Here is a 16975-nt window from a genome sequence, read left to right as displayed (position 1 = left end):
CTTATTCTCGTGTTTGCAAATTTTCACCTTCCGTCGGAGTACGTTTTAGGCACATATGTATTCCTGGAAATTTCGACTAGGACCTTGGAGAAATTAGTCGCTTTTCCAGGAGAATGAGTATCGTTCTTTCCAACAATTTGTTCGCGCGGTGAAGAGAAAGAGTGGTGTTTGTTCAACAATATTTCTTAATACAATCGAACCTCCCGTATCCGAACGAATAAAGGAATTTTCAAACAACGGAACAATCACTTTTCTGATACAAAACTTCATTTATTTTAATAGAGATCAAGAAACTTTGACAGGTTGTTTAAATATTTATGGATCCCATATTTTTTTGACTGCTGAATTACAGAAATCAATATGCATTGTGTGTAAGCATTAAGTATTTGCAACAAAAGAAGGTTGCTTGGAGACACTTTCTTCGGATAACAAAACGTTTAACTATCAGTGTTCGAATACGAGAAGCTCTACTGTATGTTAGTTATTTTTCTGTTTAATTACGTGATTTCTTTCCTACCAAACTACATACTTGTAATATATTATCTAATATATTCTTTGCAAAGGTAATAAGAGAAATTGTGTTTAGTTAATTTATTAGTTACGTCTTATGGTTAAAGATAAAAATAAGATATTCTATCTGTGCAAAATTGATCTTTTTCGCCGATTGTGAGATAAGTAATACTTAGTATTAAAAAATATGTTAATTCAATGAACAAAACGAGGGAACAATATATTTTGCGATATTGTGTACGATAGGAGCTTTAGAGTGGCGTCTGAAAGGAACTCGAGGTCCTATTGGTCAAGATTTAATCTCCACCCCATAGCCCGCTCGTTTTTACACCTTTACAAAGAAGAGTGCAATTTCTATTCTTCCGATGGGTCAGAACACAAGCCATGCTGCATATGCGCTCTCCCCGGTATACAACTATGTAATGCTAATGAAGCTCACACAGTAAAGAAAACTATTTGTTCGATATTTTGCTGGGTACATACGTACAATATCGCACACAGACTTTAGCTGCCTAAAGCATATGATCTGCATATTTGCAGTCGTGAAGAAAAATTCGTGTGACTCGTGTGTTAGCCAATAATCAATCATTTAACGCATGACTCACTGTACAAGTAGGTATACATCGATCGTCAGTGCTGAGAAGTCTTTTATCAGCAGGCGTTATCGACAGTCTCTTCTTGCCTCTTTTTGTCCCCTCTATACCCTGCAAGCTGCCTTAATAATGACATGTTATTCCCAAGGAAAATCGTAACCGTCTTTATACATACAACAAGCTGCCCAGCGTGAATCCCTTCGCACACGGTACACCCGGTACGTGCACACCAACTAATGGTGTATGAATAATTGAATATCCCTCTGTCCAACTTGTACCTATGAACGGCGAATACATACATCGCTACACTGCGGTCTCGCTAACGGGTGTCCGTCTACCTTTCGCTTATGGTTCTTGGTTTAACTTTCTTCTTTCATTGTTATTAAAAAAGATCCAAGTTCTGCACTATTCTTCATTCGATCATAATGTACGAAAAGAGAAACTCCTTATTTAATACTTTTTATTTATCCTTTGACTTTGTGTAATGTAAACTCATTGGGAGTTTCAATCGTAGACAAAATGGTAGTAACGAAATTGTATTTTTGAAAACTTTTACGACATATCTTTGTGAAACAGTATAAACACGCGATTCTTCGTTATTTATGTGCCCAGTAATTGTATTAAACGTACCAAACAATAATCATATTTTTCAATATGATGACTATGAAAATGGCACCGGGTGTTGGAGAAATATAAAAAATATCGCGGCAACAGGTTTGTGTTTAAGTTTTTCTTTACAAATACGTGCTGTATGTGGTGAAAAATAGAGAATGATAGCAGATTACTCGACAATCCGCCAAACACGTATTATTATTGCTCTGTAATTTTGAGTTATGAATTCTTCACAGTCCATTTTTCCAAATTGCCGACGGTTGAGACACATTCGTGAACGGTGCGCGCAACTTGCCGTCAATATCTAAGTACGCTGTCGTTTGACTTTACCACATATTCCGAAATTGTCCATCGGTTGCATGTCACCGGATAATCCTCGTGGGGAACGCTTCCCTAATTCCGGGCCCAACGACGTATAACTGTTTAGATGCGGAAGGCGTAACAATTGCAGGATATCGTCGCCAGGGATATTTCCAGCGGTGACATCCTACAATATGATACGTACAATTGTCTGCTCGCCATACGGATACACACAGATCATTTGCAATATGCTATCTGCTATACAGAGGGGTCGCGAGTCGATAATTTGTGGGAAAGTAAGAAGCTGGACGTCCATTTAACGCGTAAACGAAAGCCTATGATTACATAAAAACTCAATTATTATTATCAACGCACGTCGATAATAAAACAATGATAGAATAGAAATGGACCGTTCAATGGTACTGAACATAAAAAATTACATTTTTACTAAATTTTAATTTCATTCAATATTTTACTTCGATAAGTATACGTCATGGGATGGTGATTTAGGTTCCTTCTTTTATGAATCGTGTACGTGTAGAGATGAATGTCCCAGGTTTTGATAAATTAATAAATACAACTGTATTAAAATAGATACAAAAAAAAAAGAAGAAATGACCGCTGCACACGAAATGTAATTGAATACGAAGATTCCATGGCGAAGATTACGAGCGCGCGCACGTGACAATTGTTCGAAGGACATTTAATAATTAGTAATAACTCTGCTAGACAATATGCCCGCATTTGTCGATAGATGCAATACACAAAGAACACCCATTGCGCGACGTCTAAGTGTCATTCTCGCGTTCAGTGCACAAAAGGTCTTCGGTTCGTTTATTTGCCGAAGCCATGTTGGTTATATAAAATCTGATCGTTGGACAAGTCCTCGACAGTCGGCAGGTTTTCAGATCACCGGAAAGTCTTCATTACTTAAGTTATTTAACCCTTGACTGGTGAGGTAGAATCTGAGCAAAACCCCTCATGAATATTTTTAGAATATTTTACTGTTTATTCAATCAAGTTATCTAAACAGATGCTTGTTTATTTCGATGTATTCTTACATGAGAATGCAAAACAACTAATTGAGTAATAAGTAACGAGATTTGTGTCATCAGTAATAAGTAGACGGCGGATTTTATACATTTATTGTCCACATGGCTCTGCAAAATACAGTGAAATACAAAGCTTTTATTAGATGCAACGAGTTTTCTATTATATTCTTAGATCAATAAGATACTTAAGGTAAGAATGGAATTCCCAGTTTTTATTCTTGTTTGTATAAATTAGTTTGTAACGTGTCGTTTTGCATAAAAATCCGCAGTCTAGTAATAAGATTTTCACCTCACCAGCAAGACTTTGTAGTTTGTTGTGTTCAATAAAGTGGAAGGTTTAAACAGCTATTTTCACGAAAATCATTTACCATTATCGAACCTTAAAAGAGCCAGTGCAATTGACACTTTCTCGGTTTCAAACTGTTCCTTCATTAGCGACGATTACCGCCGTATCCTTGCTTCGTCGAGTGGTTTCGCTCTTTGTTTTTCTGCGTCCACTTCTCGGGACCTGTCGCAGAATTTTTCACGCTGTTGCCCCTGAAATAATGAACCATGGACTCTACTCTATGCATCCCTTCGGGCCGAACGGAGCATCCCTGCACGTACGGAGTTCTTGTTCTTTTAGCAGAGCCACTGCTTTAACGATCACGTTCTGGTTCAGGAATTTGATGATGATTCCGTCGGTTCCATAGATGAACGTCAGTTTCTTCATCTATCGCTTTATTACGAACTACGCCGCGAATCGAACTGTTTCCCGTCCTCTTTGCGCGCCGTATTTCGCATTTATCGAGAATGTGGGGCCAGTCGTAATTTACGGAAGAAGAGGTATTGCGTACGGCACCAACAAATAGATACGATGATTTAATTATGTTCTGCTTGATTAAATTTCCTGGCATACGTCTATCTAAAATAGAAAGTTATTAATAGACTGCGGGTTTTATGCATTTATATCCTATAAAGAGCCTGTGAAATGGAATAAAACAGAAAACTTCCATCAGATCCAACGATTTTTCTATTTTATTCTGAAACCAGTAAGATACTGCCGAGAAGAAAGAAATTCCTACCATTGCTCTTGACTTTACGAGCTACTATAGAAAATGTAATTTTCTATGAAAATCCGTAGTCTAGTTATTGAGAATTAGGTCATTAAGTAGAAGGTGATTTAAATTAGATTATTGTATAATTCCATAGAATCACGGAGTTGTTTGATATGAATAATTTTCAATTTAATTTTGTGGTGACAACAGTGTTGACAATTTAGAGCAAATGACATGAATACTGTTCAAGATTCTTTGAAACAAGTCTTTAACACTACAACTACCAGCGTTGTATCTACTGTATACTAAATCAAATTGTATAATACATGTATTGATATGTATAATATATAATACATTATAGCATAATATAGTATAATATAAAGAGTATAATAAATAAAAAATCAATGTAAATTCCAAAAAAACCACCTTTATGATTTTAGTAACTGTAAAGTAAGAAATTTGAAATTTGTTATTTTTCAACACTTCTTCACTGCTTGTTGTTGCGAGTGAACACCATCGATAATCAATAGACAGCAGATGTTCCAGCAAATCCTCCTTTTTCACAGAACACGTAATGAAACTAGAGCCAGAGGAAAGTTGATTTCCTCAATTAAAACTTTCGTTAGAATAAAAATTCTACTCATTTCCATCAAAGTTCATAATTTCTTTTTATAATATTCGCAGTTTAAAACAGTACGTAAATAATTACTGTGGTTGCTTTCTATGTATTTCCCGGAACGAGTTTTTTCATTCATTTTTTGCCTTTTTAACACTGGAACATCCAAACCCGTCAATGTCTTATTTAACTATTATTCACTGAAATCCTAAGGGTTCTTTTGTCGGAATTTAGATTGACTTTTAATTTATTGTACATTTTATGCTGTATATTCTATTAAATTGTATTACGCAGTGTGTACCAAAAGCTCTGTCTACCTGAAATTTCTTTGTTATTTCAAATAATACGTGAAAATGTCACTAATGAAAGTGTTAGGATTTATAGCAACACTACATAGCAACGGTTTAAAGTCTAGAATGTTCTATCGATGCACATGGCCAATATTTCGAACATGTTTCATAACGTAATTAATAGGATGAATAAAGTCAAATACATATCTCAGAAACGGTAAGTTTTAGGATAAACAGACTTTAGTACTTTTATACTCAGAATTCACTATTCTATCGAAATCAAGTATACAAAAATTTGGCATCCATTTAACAAAACAAAATTGACCACTATATCTCCTCTACGCATTCACCTGTCAAGAAACCATTATCATATTGTGTATTTCTTTAAATGCTTAAAAAGCTTTCATTCATGACTTTTACGCATATTATTTCAAATAACGAATATACAGGGTGAGTCACCTAACGTTTGCATCTGAAATATCTTTGCCGTTTTTAAAGATACGTCAAATGTCTGAATGACAAAGTTGAAATACACGATACCAAAACAATTTTCGTTTTTATGTCATTTTTTTTAGAGATATCATGGTCACCTTCATTTTTTAAATTGGTATCACCCTTTTTTAAACACCTACAATGATAGTCCCTTTTAGTAGGAATTCAGTGACTATAATTATTCAAGGTCATTAAAAAAAAAATAATTTTAAAAAATGAAGTTGACCTTCATATCTCTAAAAAGAAATGACATAAAAACAAAAAATTTTGTTGGCATCGTGTGAGCCCCATTGAAACATTCAATTTGTCCTTGACGTTTGACGTATCTTTAAAAACAACAAAGATATTTGAGGTGCAAACGTTAGGTGACCCAACCTGTATTTCAAGTGGACAGAGTTCATGGGACACACTGTATTATACATATCAATATAGATATTATACAATTTAGTTTAGTGTACATTCAACGCTATTATTTTTAGTAATAATTACCGCTGACTCGTAGCTCCGTCTTTTTCGGTTCCTCCGTAAAGGACCTCGTCGTTTCAGCACACCTGTAATACAAAATCGCGGAGGTATGCGCATTTACCGCGTATACGCGTGCTTTCACCGTAAAGGGTGAGATACGCATCGTCGGGGCTGGAAAATGGCAACGAGGGTGGGCGAGAAGGGAGGCATTGTAAGTTTACCGATACAGCCTGCTAATGAGGCCGCCGCCGCCGCGACAACACGAGTTGATACCGAACAGCCCTTTCCGGAAGCGCGTAAGCGTTCTTGCGAGACGCGGCTGCTAACAGGTTTTGCACGCCGGTCTGGCTTAGGCCTTATCGCAGACCGCAAGGGAAATAGTCGAGTGAGAAGAAAAGGAGAAGTTTGCTGTTTTTATCCTCGTCGAATTTGCATTCTACACTTTTCTCGACGGGATTCAATACCGAGGATTTCGATACTGTCTTTTGCGTCACACCTGGACCTTCGATGATTTCAATTTTCTTGTGTTGTATTGGGCCAGTGCAAAAGTTTTGATGGGTTTTCTGCATCGTCGTAATTTTGTGGAAACAATAAACGGTTATGTTAATATATTATGTGTCGATGTCAATGTGACACAGTGAATTGTTGTTCAGAACAAGAATTGACGCGATTCTGCGCATTTTATTGTTTAAAATGAAATTGGTGGAGTTTGGAAATAGTAAGAACAAACGTTACCAACGCTGAGAAAAACGCTTGTGATCTGTTTGGACAAGCTGTTATGTCAATCCCAGTCTGTGATAAACTCAAAATTGATTAATATAATTTAATTATAGAAATTCAATAAACAATAATAATGTAAAAATTAGTGTATTAGGTAATACAAATTTATATTTAAAATACGTATGTTATAAAAGGATCATTATGTATTTTACTAAATTATTATTAAATTATAATTACAGCAAGTCTCATCAAATCTTTTGCACTGACTCAATATGTTTATCCTGCGGTAAATTGTACTTTATACGTTCCAATAAATGTCGATAATTGTGCGAGAAATGATTGTCATTAGAACACCATTGTCGAAGAAACGGTTAGGTTAGCCGTCCTCCGCCTAATGCTTTCTTAGCATCGTTAAATGATTCGCGGTACATACTAGATTACATGCGTTGCATGTTCGAGCTATAACGTGCGACTGATGATCGGACGAAAGCGTACAGTTAGACTAAAAGGTGAGCGAACAAGCCTTCTCATAACTCAAGTTCAATACTTAGAAAAATTATGTTGTTTACGAGTGCGTTGTATATTACAATTAACATCTTCAAGAAACTTTGAGGAAGAGAATATATTTTACAAGTAAAATATATTTTCTAAGAACAACTTGATGTAGTTATGTAGTCCATCCTACATCATCAGTCGCAGTAGAAACCTCGTGAAAAATTCTGATCTTATTAGGTCGTTAACTGCATAACAATAAGTTCTGCGGATTTTTTACCTTAAAATATTAATGAATATAATACCGTCACAATTTTTAATTATACAACATTATTCGATTGAGCCGGATCTTTTTCAACGAACCTTCGGAATCGTCAGTTTCCATATCTGTTGGTCGTCCAATGCGTTCTTTGTTACTCAAATCGAAATCGCCATTTTTGAACCGTTCAAACCATCTCTCGCATGTGTCTGCAGATACAACACCACTACCATTGAAATCCTCGATCAATCGTTCTGCTTCCACTACTGTTTTCTTCAAATTAAGCTTTAGGCTGCCGGGAGCATCACTTTTGGGACACTGACAAAACTAGAAATTCAACGCAGTGTGTATGTTATACATATATGTACGTATAAATTCTTGTCTAAGAAAGACCAGCCTTTTTCTGAAAAAATACCGACAGTCTAAAGGTTAAAAAACAACAAAATGCATAAAATGACGGACATGCTCTTTGTCAGGTGTCATTTTAAATCAAAATGAACAAATATTTTTGGCTAAAGAATAAACTTGTCGACGTATTCTATTAATTTTGTAATTCGATATTAGTAAATGATCGACTATTTTTATTTTATTTGGTTTTTGCTGTTTTAAAATTCTTAGTAAATAATAGTTATTATTTCTTTAATTACCATAATTAACAGTTATATATTATTACAGCAGAATGTCCAATTTTTGAGAAGCAAAAGAAAATGAAATATAAACTCAGTATGTATACCCTACCATCACTCACGTTTGATCTGCGGAATTTAGTTAACCATCTAATAGAAACCGAATTGAAACCCGCGAAGACTGTACGCGTATCATCTATTGCTCCCCCTGTGGCGACCGGTTCGACATTATTCGCTGCAAAATTATTTTTGCAACCGTCGCGATACACGGGTGCTCGCGTTACCACATTGGCGTTGATGGATCCGCCGTTGACTCGCGGACCGATCCCACGGGTTCAGACAGATATGGGCGTGGAGCATTTAAATCAATTTACGGACACGCATGAGCAGCCTCGCGACGAGTGTTTCCAAGCGGTTCCATAATGCCGCTTCCGATCGTCGATTTTAATCGAGTCCTTGGGAATTTTCGGACCACGCCGTTCCCTTCGAAATCGAGGGATCGGCTGAAAACAAGAAAAACAGAATTGGGATTCCGTATTTCTTCTTTTTCTTTCTTTCTTTTTCTTTCCTGTCTTACACGTAACGTTGCCCGGGAACCTGGTGATAGAGCTACTCATCAATGTTTTCCGACCTTACGTGTCGCGGGTATAATTAACTCTACATACGCCGCACCAGAGCTGCTTGTACATAAACCGCTTCTACCTACGGATTCTCTTGAAATCGAAGCGGACGATGCCGCCGTTGATACCGCATCGCGAGCTGCACTCTGTTTGCTTTGGAGCGAAGTAACGCGACGAAACCGAATTGTGTTTAGAAAGTTTTTAGAAAGACGAAGTCAGTCGTCGCGGCGATTCTGGTCACTTTGACAATGCTGGTTTCCATCTGTAGCGATAAATTTCTTGGAAAATTTTGGTCCGACGTTAGGTCATCTAAACATATTGTGCAACGCACCGCTGAAGAATTAGGTTATTTTGGTAATACCTCAAAGGTTAAGAGTACCCAAAAAGAGAAAGATATATAGAACATTCTGAAAAGTGAAATTAGCCGCTGTGTCTTCTGTAGAATATCATTTCAATAGAATATTAACACTATTACCACCTAGTTATACGTGCAGAAAACTTTTCGGATACTATACGTACGTCGTATCGACGAGCCTAGCGACTGTAATAAATGATCATCCAATTGTTTCGAGCAGTGTATATGTCCTATGCTTCGCGAATGATGCAAATTATTGCGTGACCTCTGAATCGTTTGCCACCAGGAACCAAGCCTTATTACCGATTCGTCGAAATCGGCGTTGATCATAAATCAAACGAGAGTCGTTTCTTTCCGCGCGGAGGCTTCGCTAACAGAGATCATTAGCGCGCCACATCGAGTCGGTTGCAAACCCCAATCAGTATCATCCGCACGTGCTGGTCGGCGATGGAACGAAGCGCGCGACTGTTCGATAAAAAATCGACCACGGTGAATTACACCAACGCCGGTGGATCGATCGACGCCCTTTTATCTTCAAAATATACAAACCAGAGCAGTGCATTCCGGGGCTGGAAGATTGCCAACCCTCGTATGGCGCGATCATCAGAACGTAGCACGAGATGGTAACAAAACCTAGCCGATCGCATTAAGGGAAACGCTTTTTATAATAATGTAGACAACAGAAACGTCCACGTAACCATTGCACGGGGGTCGACGGATACACGTGCACATGGACTGGTATCGCTTGGTAGTTGGGTAGCTAGGTAGCCGCCATACTTAATCCTCCGAGTACTGGACTCGCGGGGTGTCCGAGGCTGGATCATTTCTGACCCACATCGATAGGTTTCTAACACAAAGTTACGGTGGCTCGAGCTCGAGGCCCTTACCGACACTGTAGAAGTTTTATCGACTAGAAGAAAGGACAGCGAGTAAAAAAGTAAATAGAGTAGCGAGCCGAAGACATAAGTCAATACTTCTGCGGTGTTTTAGCCCGGCCGTTTTCATACAATGTCACACGTCGTCGGATCCCGAATTACACGGACAACTCCATCACTGTATACGTATCGTTCTCGCGAACGCGTGACCCCAGCCCAGTCCACGGACGGTTAATTATGTCGCATTGATTTTGTCATTAGCCACCCTTGTGACCGTTGTTGCCAGCGCATGGTCTACGTCGTAGCAAAAACACTTTCCACTAACGACTCACGACGAACCACCATCCTATGTTCCACGTTCGTCTTCGTCCGATGGTCTTTCAAGACATCGACACTGGGTGACTATTGGAATCGAAGTTTCCCTTAATGGCCGTCTTCACGACCCTGAAACGATAGTCGCGCATAAAATCAGGTTCGCGAGAGACGATTTCGAAATTCGCGGAGCGTGCATTGTTCGGTATCCACCTACGAATCTCAGATCCGTAAGGCGGGAATAGGAGGCACGATGCGTATTCCGCAGACGCGAGGATTAACGCTTCTCTCACGGATCGGCTTCATTGGCTGGGTCCCAGGACGTTAACCGGGTTAATTGGCGGATTCGCGTCCGAACGGGATGCCCGGTGGGCTCGCCACTACCACGTGAGCGTACGACGAAAATTCGATGAAATCTAATAATCGATGACCGCCGGATGAGCGAGAGAGCAGCTCCCCGGCCAATATACACTCAAGCCCGTACATGCGTGCGCGTGCGTGTTACGGGCAAGTTTCTCACGGTGCACTCGAAGAAAATTATAAGGGATGAGGTTAAACTCCAGGTTACCCCGCGGGGGTAAGAGAGTAGCGAAACGAGAAGACGAAGAAGAAAGAGACGCAAGGAGGAGGAGTAGTAGGAGTGGAAGAGCGAGGGGAGACGAAAGCCTTCGGCCGCTCGGAGGAGGCAAATCATACTTAATTGATATCACAAAGAGGCTCTGCTTACGCTCACCACCTAACCCAACCTAACTTCATAATCGCCAGCTCCGCCGGATTAAACGCTGCCTGGATCCATGTTGCACGTAAATTACGCGCGCCTCCTTCGTTCGTATACTCTGCCCTTCACTTATTGCCGTTGTCTTCGAGCGAGCCTCTTCTTTCTGTTCCCTCGTATCCGCGATCCTCTTCGTTCACCCCTCTCCTTCGTCGCTGTGTCCTCCCCACCTTTCTTCCGCCCCCCCCCTCCTCTACACCCTCTCTTTGTTGCTCTCTCGCTCTTTGTGGCTCGGTTCGGTTCTGATCTCGTCCGACCACGAATGGCCATCGCGGAATGGCAAACGGCGGATCCGCTCGAAGCAATTGAAAAGTCATCGATTAATACGACGGTTTGCGAGTATCCACGCGTACTAACTAATGATATCGACTCGCGTCAAAGTCCGGGGGAATCACGATCGATCTATCGCTGCCTACGAAAAGGTTGTGAAATCGACGGTTCGGATGGGATCTACCTGGAGTTCGTTGGTATACGTGAAATTCCTTTAGGACTTCGTCACTGAAATTGGTACCCGTCGATTCGATCGTTTGCTACGTTTCGTTCATTAATTGACAGCCAGAGGAAGGTTCCGCGACGAAGTTTTATCGTGGGGGATCGATGACCGTTTCATTTCGTTTTCCTGTTCTTTGCAACGCGTATTATACACGCCTCGTGTGTCCCGTGGTTGAGGTTCGTGCACGAACTTGTTCGTAACATTCGATGGTTCTTATCGGACAGTGTACAGAGGCATTAAGTAGAAAGCTGGCGGTGTAATGATAATAATGAAAGGAGCGAGCCGAGAGATTAATCGTGACCACGGAATTGCGAAGTGTTACGCTTAATGGTCGATATATTTAAACGGATTACGCCGTGGACTGCGTCGGGGTTTCTTAGCCAGTGCTTCTATCCAGATCCAGAAAGCATAACAATTGTTTCCTTTTTATTGAAACGGACGTGTGTTATTCTTCAGAAGTATTTCGAACATCGGAACACGTTACAAAATGATCACTCTATAGATCCGGGAAAAATGAGAATTCTGTGTCAACGATCTGCTAGGGGGAGTTTCCGCTAGGGCAGAAAAGTGGCGTAAGAGAAAGGCCTCCTACCACTTGATATCGGAAATTAATGAAATTTATGCTAAATTAACGGCCGATTTAACATTTATTTCAGTACTTGAAATAAATTTACCAAGTGGTAGGAAGCCTTTCTCTTACGCCACTTTTTCCCCTAGCGGAAACCGAGTATGCTCGCGAGGGTACAAGACTATCTAGAAATATGTTGTCGTAACGAAAGAGAAACCTTTGACCCCAAATAACAATAGGATCGGACCATTGTTCTACGAACAAATTATTTTTAACAATTTCAAAATATTCTCCACCCTACGGTTAAACACGAATTTTTGTTCGTTATTAAAACATTTCTATTTGCAATCAGGTTAAGGGGTCATGCTCAGTCAGGAGGCCGAAAAAAGAGTGTTCTTTAGGAATTTTTTTCTCGAAAACTATGACCTTTTTCAAAAAATGTGTTTGTGTTTCAAAGATTGCAGTTTCTAGATTATAAGGTAATTTTTTTATTTAAAAATATTTATTAGTAAATAAATGGTGAGCTATATTAGATCTTAATATTAGATCTCCCGGATGTCTCTTCACAAAAAGTGGTCTGCCGTGATCACTGTAACTTCGTAACGGTTCGTCTGAAATTAAAAATTCAGTAAGATTTATGTAATGGAAGAAGCAATCTTGTCCATGGACGTGGGGTTTTTCGAAATATTGATTAGGAACAAATTAGCGGACGTTTTCCTGAAAAAGTGCGATTTTCACATAAAAAATCACTCGTTTTTGATCAATTAAAAAAAAAGTATGGAACGAACAAAAGAATCCTTCGTTCAAGGACAAGTTTTTCTGATTTGAAATAAGGCGCAAAAGGTTTCATGTAAATCGACACAGTAGTTTTCGAGAAATATTGATCACCGATTTGAAAAATGTAGTTTCGAGAAAAACGCGTTTAAAGTTTCAAGTCAAGCTCTTACACTTACTATATATAAAATGTTCATTTTTTAACGCCTGTAACTCTGTCATTTTTAATTGGATTACCTTGATACTTGCACAGAATATTTTCGAAATGTTGTACTTAAAGACAATCTAGAAAGTGAAAAATCGATTTTTTGAAAATTTATGACTGAGCATGACCGCTTAATTCTCACGGGTCGTCCGCAACGCAATTAACGCCAAACCACGATTATTCCCGTTGTTCGCAGAAACACAGAAGGACCGACCGAATCGGCCTCAATTCTTCGTTTCTTCCTTGCGGTGGCACGCAAGCTCGCCTGAGAAATAAGCAGGCACGATATTCAATAAATAACGAGACGCGTACGAGATAATTGGGAAGCCATAATTGCGCGCATCTTGCGTATTTCGTGCCTGGGCCGAAAACGCGCGGCGGCGATCGATCGTCATGTGGGCCCCGCAGGGCATCGCCGATTCTCTTCCTACGGTCAGGAAACACAAAAGGGACTTTCGCGTGAGAAGACAATTTCGACGTATATAACATCGGCTTGGTTTCCGGTGAAACGGCCGCGACAAACAAAAGCCCGAGCTCGACGAATTCGCGGTCGTTCGCCGAATGTTTAACTCTCATAATCGAGAGAAGCCCTTCCCTCCGTGTCACCCATCCCCCTGTTCAAGCGGTCGGTCCTCTGCGTCGCAGTTCTATCTCCGTCCATTCGTGTTCTTTCCCTTCCGTCATTGGGTACGAACTCATCAACCACCTGTGTTCTTTTCGACTTTCTCCCCAGCGACGATTATATTTCGCATCCTGTGTTATTTGCCAATTTTTATTATTCCGCCGCGAGAACCATTGTCTATCTGCGCCCGGAGTCGTTGGAGCACACCTAATGGCCATTCGTCCTACGGAATACAAAAACAGATTCGTTTCATTGCGAACCCCTAGCTCTGTAATGGATTTCTGTGTTTTTCACTTGCTTGGAGATACGAAGGAAATGAGTTGGAAGCATACGAAGCGAGTGTAGAGTTTCAGGTGATCAAGACAGGGGTCTCTTTGTAGGACCAAAGGTTCATTGGGGAAGGTATGTAAATTCGAGAAAAAATACGGACAAATCGTACGAGTCTTCGCGCAATCAGTTCCCGTAGCCACTAGAAAATCGCCGTACATTATTAAGCGGCCTGTGGACTGCCTCGTCTTTGCCGTAATTTCCAGTAACCTTCGATACGCGGCCGATAGGAGCACAGTAATCAAATTCATCGATCGTATTAGTGGCAACAGTGTTTCGCGGAAGAACTAGCCACCCATGTCGTCGTAGCAAAGGTGGAGGGAATACTCCCGCAATCGATACATCGGCTTGTTTAATGAATCCTAGAAATACATAGTGATCTACCATTCGCCGCACCAACATACTCGGTAATTTTACCGTTTCAGTGATTTTCAATGAATTTCTCGTTTGCAGAATTTTTACGGATCACAGACAGAAACAGTTGTTCTCATAAAATATGGACACGGGAGTGTCCTCTGGCGAAAATATAGCGCGGAAACTTTCAATGGACACTCAACTTGCAAGAGCTCTGACCGTATCTGCTGCGTCCACGGAATACAGTGTTGAATACCACTGCTCTATTCAAACATTGCATTCGAGTACGATATCGGAGTTTCCGTTTCTATTAAGAACCAAACTTTCTTTCCGCAAAAAAAAAAAAATTCACTCGAAGCGAACAGAGTTTCGTCCGATGCAAACGCGGGTAGTATTCGGAGTTTATCGACGCGAATCAGCGGAACAGCCACGTGTGTACGATCAAGAAATTCGCATGGTCTCGGGGCAGTTAAGATTGTATCTTTTAACGAAAGGCTAAGGACTGATGAAAGTGGAGGTTTCTATTGAGATCTAGCCCCCGATCGAGTCCGGTTCGTCAGCGGTCGTCCTTCGGGGTTCCTAGCATCGCCTCGGCGGGTGATAAATTAGCTAGAAATAGGTAACTCCGGGCAGGTGATGTTACATTGGCAGATGTTTTCGGTTACACAATAGTCCGTTCCTAATCTAGCCGGTATTGGTGTTACCCGTTTTTTTTTTCCATTCGTTTAAGATCGACCATGCGTGTCGCGTTATTGCGGCTATAAATAGTAATATTACAATAACGGTCGTAATTAGTATAATTTTCATGATTTTCAGGAGCTTTATCGTTACTTCAAAATGCAATTATTTATATTGAAACAATGATAAGCGTGTTATATTCGCGGAAATTCGAACGGTCGCGTGTACGCGCGATATAAGTAATGTCGCAAACTCTTGCAATTCTTTTTTATAATTAACAATTGACACGATATAAGGAAACTTATTATCGCACAAGTTTGCTGCTACAGTGAAATCGCACTATCTAATATTTCGAACCGTTTTGATAATTCGCCGATACGATCGTACAACGCTAGTGAAACGTTCTGTACACGTCGCAATATTACGCATATACAACACAGTACATTATCGCTGTTCACACGCGATGATTCCCACGCGACATTTACTTCAACTGTATATTCATAGCGAAATGATTCTCCTTTCGTTAATATAAAACTTAATGTACTCCCCTTATCTTTACTAATTTATATATTAATGTTATTGATTTCTCGAAGACGACATAAAAAAGAACGGCGCACGCGATACGAACGTTTAAATAAATAACCGAACTATCTATTTAATAGAATGCAACAAATAAATATTCTAATATGAAATTGAGTTACATCCATGAAAATTACAAGCGCACACGTAATTCCCGTCTTACCGTTCAAATACCCGAAAAGAGACTTAAATAATTGATTATGAGACGCCGAACCGCGGTGAGTTGTTTTCCATTATACATTTCGTGGGAAGGAAAAATTCGATAAATATGATCGAGTCTCGTGATTGACGTTAGTTCGACCGGATGGATAATCCCAAGGAAACAATCGGTTACCTTGGTTGACGCGCAGCAAAGGTGGAATCGTCCGAGGCGCGGAATTATATCTGCGTTGATAGCAGAGAGAAGGAGGTGAGTGGTGAAGAAAGATAGAAAAGAGAGACCGCATAATATGCAGCACCGGCGGGCACGTACATATGTATGTATCACGATGTCCGGCGGCGCACTTGCAGGCCAACAAGAAAGGAAACTGCGGGCTACGAGCCAGAGTAGGGGAAAGAATTCCGTGGTAGCTTCCATGGGATGAGAGAATCTCGGGTCCGTCACGACCGCGGCTACACACCTCCATATACGCTCTGCGCGCCCATAAATGCATAAATCCGTATACACCCACTCTTTCCAACGTTAATCCGTTAGATTCCATGAATACTCGTGGCCTGTCTTCTCGAACGCGATAATCCACGGTCGTGATCTCCCGCGATTCCGACTAGATTATTGGAGGCACGATCGCTTCCAGTGAGGATTCGTCTGTAATCATTATCGGTTAAACTGCGGTGGATACGTGTGGCGGTACTACTAAAGTTAGACGTCTAACGGCCGCTTTTTCATGTCACCAACGTATTCGTCATCTTGTTTTCAGATACGGACAATTTGTCCCTTGATCGCTAGAAAAGCGTAGATTCATAAATGGGGAACGTATCCAGAAGAAAGAACGCCTTAATCCTGGTATGCACAAGAGTTACATTCATGCCTCGAATTTCAACGTTCGATCCTGTTTCCGTTATAGTTCTCTTCGTTGGGTAGGTAGGCATAGTCGGAAAAGAGACGTCAATAGCCAATCGATAGATAAGCGTGGTCGTCGGGTCGCAAACACAGCTGGGTCCACTGTAGGGCTCAGGTAATCCGGAACACAGGATGCCTTGTGTTACTGTGCCAAGTCTCCTCGGTGTTGTGTACCTACCCGCGGCCATCGTTGGCCCGATCCTCTGTACACGCAGCTTGCCTCGTTTTCTACGTATTTCGCTATCTTTTCACTGTCCTCGGAGCCGACGCTGTTTGTACGGATTAACCGACTAGACCATCTCATAATGCTCCTT

Source organism: Dufourea novaeangliae, unplaced genomic scaffold (assembly GCF_001272555.1).
Source record: "Dufourea novaeangliae isolate 0120121106 unplaced genomic scaffold, ASM127255v1 scaffold235, whole genome shotgun sequence".
Taxonomy (NCBI): Eukaryota; Metazoa; Arthropoda; class Insecta; order Hymenoptera; family Halictidae; genus Dufourea; species Dufourea novaeangliae.
Note: the sequence above shows the minus strand (reverse complement) of the source record.